A 6,401-nucleotide genomic window follows, 5' to 3' on the forward strand; every position below is an offset into this window, starting at 1 on the left:
CAAATGTTCGGAAATAGTCAACAGTCAAAGAGTCGAAAACAAAGAGTCGATTGTTTAAACAGATTATCATTAATGTTATAGTAATAATAATAGTAATGATATGTAGCAGTGGCTACATTAGTAAATAGTCATATGATGTATCAGAATATATACATCTAGGGCAAACAGACGCGGTGTGTGTGTAGAACAGATGTAGCACGAGAGCTTGAGGTATAGAGAGTGAGTGAGAGCGGCACCATAACAGTGTGTGTAACAGCAAACACCAAGATCCCTGTGTGGCTAATACACTCGAGGAAGTGTTGTAATCTCATTGTTGTATATCCACTATACATAGTGAAGCTCTGTTCTTGTGGTTTTCTCCCGTTTTAGGGTTTTCCATGTTAAATCTTTGCGCACCATTGTTGTCCTGTTTTCTGGCATATCTGTGATTTGTATTTCAGCACAGTCCTCTTATTATGATTTGACCAAACAATTTCCCTACAAACTGGTATCAGAGGTTGGGGTGCAAGCATGGAAGGAGGTGTGAGCGGTTTCCCAGGTATGATAGTTCTAAACTCACAGAACTATGCAGATTGGAAGATAAAGATGGAAGACCTCCCCATCTTTGAAAGACTTGTACGAGCCAGTTGACAGAGCATATATACCCACAGGGGTATTGGAGTCGGATTGGAAACTTCTAAACAGAAAGGTAGTGGCCACCATCCGACAGTGCATTGACGTAAGTGTCCTTCAACATGTGGCGAACGACACAAATGCCCAAGAGATGTGGCAGAAGTTGTCAGGTCTGTATGAGAGGAAGAACGTGCTCAATAAAACCTCGTTGATGAGAAAAATCGTAATGCTGAAATACAGAGACGGTGAGAGCATCGTTGAACACATCAGCACGTTCATGGGGTATGTAAATCAACTTGTTGCAACCAAGTTTCCCTTGGACGATGTAATGCACTTCCAAAAGGACTGTCGACACATGAGAAAAGACAAAGGTGTCGGAAACAATGTCGAACCCTGGGAGATTCCTGATGAGAAGAACACTTCTGCCATTGCTACGAGCAATGAAGAACTGTTGTTCATCTGTGAACAGACAAGTGCAAATCTTGCAAGTGAAGAATGCACTTGGGTGATCGATTCTGGGGCATCGTTCCACATAACTCCATTGAGAGAGTATTTCTCGACTTACATAGCCGGAGATCACGGTTATGTGAAAATGGGTGATAGTGGAGAATGCAAGATAGCCGGAGTCGGAAGTGTCCGCTTGACGACGTTCACAGGGTGTTGACTGAATCAGAAGGATGTTCGACACGTCCCCGATATCAGATTGAATCTCATATCGACTGGAAGGTTAGATGACGAAGGCTATAGTGGTAGCTTTTGGAATTGCAAGTGGAAGTTCTACCGAGGAAATCTTATAGTGGCTCGAGCATAGAAAGAAGGCACATTATATATGATGCATGCACGACTGTGCAAATTGGAAGTAAATGTGGCAGCTTACTCGGCAGGAGAAATATGGCATAAGAGGCTAGGCCACATGAGTGAGAAGGGAATGCACTTACTAGCAAACAAGAAACTTCTACCAAAAGTCAAGGGAGTGCACCTAGAGAAGTGTGCCAGTCACTGCTTAGTCGAAAAGTAGAATAGAGCAGCATTCCACACAAGACCACCAAGGAGAAGAGAAGTGTCACTTGAACTGGTACACACGGATGTGTGTTATGTGGATGCTCCATCGCATTGAGGTGGGCAGTACTTTGTGACGTTCATTGACGACTATAGTCGGAAGACATGGGCCTTCGTACTGAAGTCGAAGGATCAAGTACTGTCATTTTTCAACGAGTTCCAAGCTAGAGCTGAAGAGAGTCTGGTCGAAAGTTGAAGGCTATCCGAACCGACAACGGTGGCGAATATAGAGGGCAATTCGAGGAATACTGCAAGTGCCAAGGTATTCAGATCGAATACACAGTGCCAAAGACCCCAAAGTTAAACGGGCTTGCAGAGAGGATGAATCGAACAATCATGGAGAGGGTAAGGAGCGTGCTCTCTCATGCGAAACTGCCAAAATCCTATTGGGCTGAGGTGATGTACATGTTACCCGCAAGAATATACAGGGAGGCATAAGGATATGTGTAATGATGTGGTTGATGTGTATGTGTAAAGTAAATAAGTGTGTGAGGATAAGTATGTGTATGGACACATGCACAATTATGTGCATGTGTACAAGAATGTGTAATGGTCTTATTTATAACGGTCATGTAACCGTTACATTTGATGTATTATATAAACCCCCTATGGGGTATGTAATGAGATAACCTTTTTCCCCCTCTTACAGTTGTGTCATTTTCTATTTGTCTTTCTCTCTAGCTCTCTCACTATAGTAACCCCCTTGGGAGGAAGGCTTCACCCCCCCACCCCACTTTTGGCACGCCTGAACGGCCGACCCTCCCTTGAGAAGAAGTCACTCCATCATTCTCCCTCTCCATCAGTAATCTCTATCTCTCCCTCTCTATGTGTATGTTAATGTATGTGTTGTGGTGTTGGGCTTAGATTCTCTGTATGGTGATCTATTTTAATTAAAGGTTCTTGGTGTGCGTTGGGATTTATAGATTTAGTAAGATGAGTATCTTGTTGCTCTTCCCCCTATCTCTTGTGTGTTGGTGATCTGTCATACTTCTTCTTTACAAATCAACTGCACTTTGATTTTCTCTACTGTCGGCCAAGCCTAGGAGGAAACTCAGACCACCACACCCACAATGCACGCAAACCTGGTTAGTACTCTCAAATTCATCATATTCCCATTCCCTTCTTCACCACAAGATCCTCTCACTCACTATCAGGCTCAAGAAGCTCCATCGGCTCCTCCTCCTCCTCCTACACATATGGACTTTCATCATCGTCGTCTTCTTCTTCTCTGCAAGGAAATGCATTGTCATTTCTCTCTTTGGAACCACTTTTCGTAGGTTCAAATCAGAACCACACTGTTTCTGTTGAGCAAACACGGACGCATCATCAGATCGATCAGACGCCATCTGATCCTTAGCGCTCCACTCCCTCCAAGCCTTCTTCAATATGGGTGATCCGGCCGTTGCGGCCGACCTTCAGAAGCTCGTACAGAAGCAGTCGATGGAGGACAAGAAACAATGCGCATCGATCGTGCCCATACACCTTATACAGAACCAACGGTCGTACAGATGTGGCTATGGCGGGTATCTGAAAATGTTCAAGAATCCTCAGACACTAAGGATGCGTCACAAGACGCACTACAGTGGCAATGGTGTCAACAACAACGACAAGAAGAACAATACAAGGCAATATGATGGATCTGAGCGATGGCGTGTGGGGGATGAAGAGAGGCGGTCGCGCTGATCCTGCGATAGTGGAGGTTCATCATTCTCTGGCAACAGCGTCGCCATCCCTAAAGGCGGGCCAGAACAAGAAGATACCATGGTCGTGCCCACTATGCAAGCGAGCGTTCAAGTGGCGTCGTACGAGCTTAGGCGGCATTTCGGACAGAATGACGGGCGCAAAGAAGGTCGCCAAGAGAAGACAGAAGCAAAGAAGATAGGAAAAGAAGAAGAAGAAGAAAACGAAAAGAAGGAGAAACGGATGAAGAAGAAGCTGAGTAATAAGCAGAGAAGAAAGAGAAAATGAAGAACAAGAAGAAAAAGATGCAGACACAAAGCAAGAAGAAAGAAAGAAGAAGTGGGAAAGACAAAGCAAGATGCAGACAGAAAGCAGAGAGGGAATCTTGAGGGCATCATCAGAATGTGAAGAAATGGAAGGGCATTCGACAAAATTTTAGAAAACAAAAGGGTATACATGAGGGAAATCATTGATGTCACGACAAAATCAATTCCTTTAGCAAACTCTCTACACTCGTCTCTCTATGATATCAATTTGATGCAGAGATCCTAGGCAAAACCATCTGAGGCCTCACATCAAGCGCGAAGTTCTAGACGGAAGATGGGCAACAAGTGGGCGGCCATAGTAAAGTTTATCCCGAGCAAACAGCCACACGGCCAAGACGTGTGGCTGAGAGGCACGATCGAGAGAGTGGTCGAGAATACGGCCAACACGAGCAACCGAGAAGACGGCCGAGACGCATGGCCAAGAGTACAGCCGAGACGCATGGCCGAGAAGACGACCGTGATGCGCGGCCGAGACGCGCTGTCGCGTGGCGCGTGCCAAACGTCGGGATGTGCGCGTCACAAGCGCGGACAAGCACCGAGCCTCTATCCGCTAATGGTTATGGATGATGGGCGGCTGAAGTGATGCACTAATGTGGTTAGAGTGAGAGAGAGAGAAAAACAAAAATTGAGGAAGTTTTTAAGATAGATAGATACATACATACATATCACCAATAAGATAACTAAGTTTGCTTATTATTAATTTTCGATTTAATATTGTTACCAACTAGGAACACGGTCTACGGTCAGTCCTTCGACCTAGACTTCCAAGTGACTGTGTGACAACGAATGGTAGCGTCTGTGCGTAATACTTAGTGGAATATTCCTCGTAACCTAGTAGGGTATAAGGGAGACGGTGTCGTAGTGTATTTCGTACACTACGTGAAAAAGTAAAAATAATATAACCGATTTAATTACATATAAATAAATAAAATGATATATCAAGATATTTATCACGTGCATAGGGCAGGATTCAAACCTTGTACCTCCACGTAGCCAAATCTCAAATTTACCATTATGCTACCTTATCTTTAGTGTTCTATAAATAGATTTAATAACTATAAGTGCTTTATTTGCGCCTACCTTTATTAAAAGGTAAATCATGTATTTTTAGAGTGCGTGAATATTTTATAGAAAAACGCAAGCGACTAAAAAGTGACTCATGCACATCTAGCGTGCATGAGCACTATATTTAGCAAATAAAAGCAAGGATTAGAAAAGCATCACATGCACATTTAGTGTGCATGAACATATTAGAAAAAAAAGCATGTAGCTATGCTTAGTCTCTCCCATCACTACATAAGGATGGGGAGCACAATGTAATAGGTGTGTGAAATATTTGGGAAATTGGATATATTTCCTAAAACACCAATTAATAAAATATACTCGTGGGATTGACGAAGTTTAAGATAATCTATCTCTTTCAATCTAAATTCATATTCTTACATAAATATTGATTAATGTAATACTTGTGGGATTCACAAGGTTTGATCTCTTTTCTCAATCTACTCTAATCTATTCTAAATTATTTCAATTTATTACTACGATTTAGATAAACTAAAACAATTATACTTGTGGGATTCACAAGTTTCTATATATCTTTCTTATAATCTATTCATATTCATAACTAGATTAGCCTCAAATTCTTCTTCCTCCTAGTCCAAAACCCCGGTGGTTCCCACCCGACTCACGCAAACGATCCGGAGCCGAAAGGCACGACAACGGCTACAACCGAGCTCCTTTGACAATGGGCTAGCGCACACACCGTTACTTACTTCTATGCTCTCAAGTGTTACAGACACACAATAGATTAGCCGTAGCTACACACAGATATCAGAGAAGATAGAACTCTATTACGATACGTCTCTTACATTCCAAAATTACATGCTACCTCTATCAGAGGTTTTTTGCCCTTTATATACGCAGGGTCTTTTAGCCGTTCACGTTTCCCGCGTGAACCGTTACATGCATTACAATATTATACTATTCCGTATTCCTGCACTCTTGTCCGTTGGTTACAATTCTGGCGGACAGCACCTGGCACGCCTGTGGGACCATGCCATGGCACGTCGGACCCATGCCTTTAATCTTCTTCCAAAATGGCCCTGATGTTTAGCTTTGCTACGGTGTCCATGTCCGAGGACGGCGTAGGGCCGGTAGGTGCATCATGGTTTGGTTCCCCTGCTTAGTCGGGAGGGCTTCTCATGGTGTCGCAATCATCCTGTGTGGGCGGTCCGGGTTCTGTGGGCTCTTTTTGGGCTAGGGGGTTTGGCTCAACCGTCGGCGGGCTTGCGGTCGGTCGTGGCACCGTTTCATCCGTCACTTCTTTCGTGATGTCGGTCGTCGTTGTACGCTCTAGGGAGTGGGGTTGCGGTTCCTCTTGGTCCACAACGTTCTCCGTGCGGTCGGCCGATAGTGTATGCTCCGATAGATGGGCTTCCTCTTGGCCAGTGGTTTCACTGTCTGGTAATGTGGGGGACTCCGCTCGCCGTTCTGCATTGTTCACCGTAGTTGTAATCTTTGGTGACCTGACCTGAGGTTCCTCTTCTTCGGCAGTATCCGGAATTGGTGTCGCGATGGATTCTTCGTTTGTTCGCGTGTTGTCGGCTTGCGTGATCTGGTGAAATAGATCCTCTTGACTTTCACCAAAATCATCTAATAGTTGCACGAGTTCTTCGGAATGTTGGTCCGCTAGCGTGCGATAGTCCTGCGCTAGGTCCTCGCGTA

This window comes from Azolla caroliniana, unplaced genomic scaffold, assembly GCF_043228905.1.
Source record: "Azolla caroliniana isolate FFs.n. ecotype wild unplaced genomic scaffold, voAzoCaro1.0.p SCAF_5, whole genome shotgun sequence".
NCBI lineage: Eukaryota > Viridiplantae > Streptophyta > Polypodiopsida > Salviniales > Salviniaceae > Azolla > Azolla caroliniana.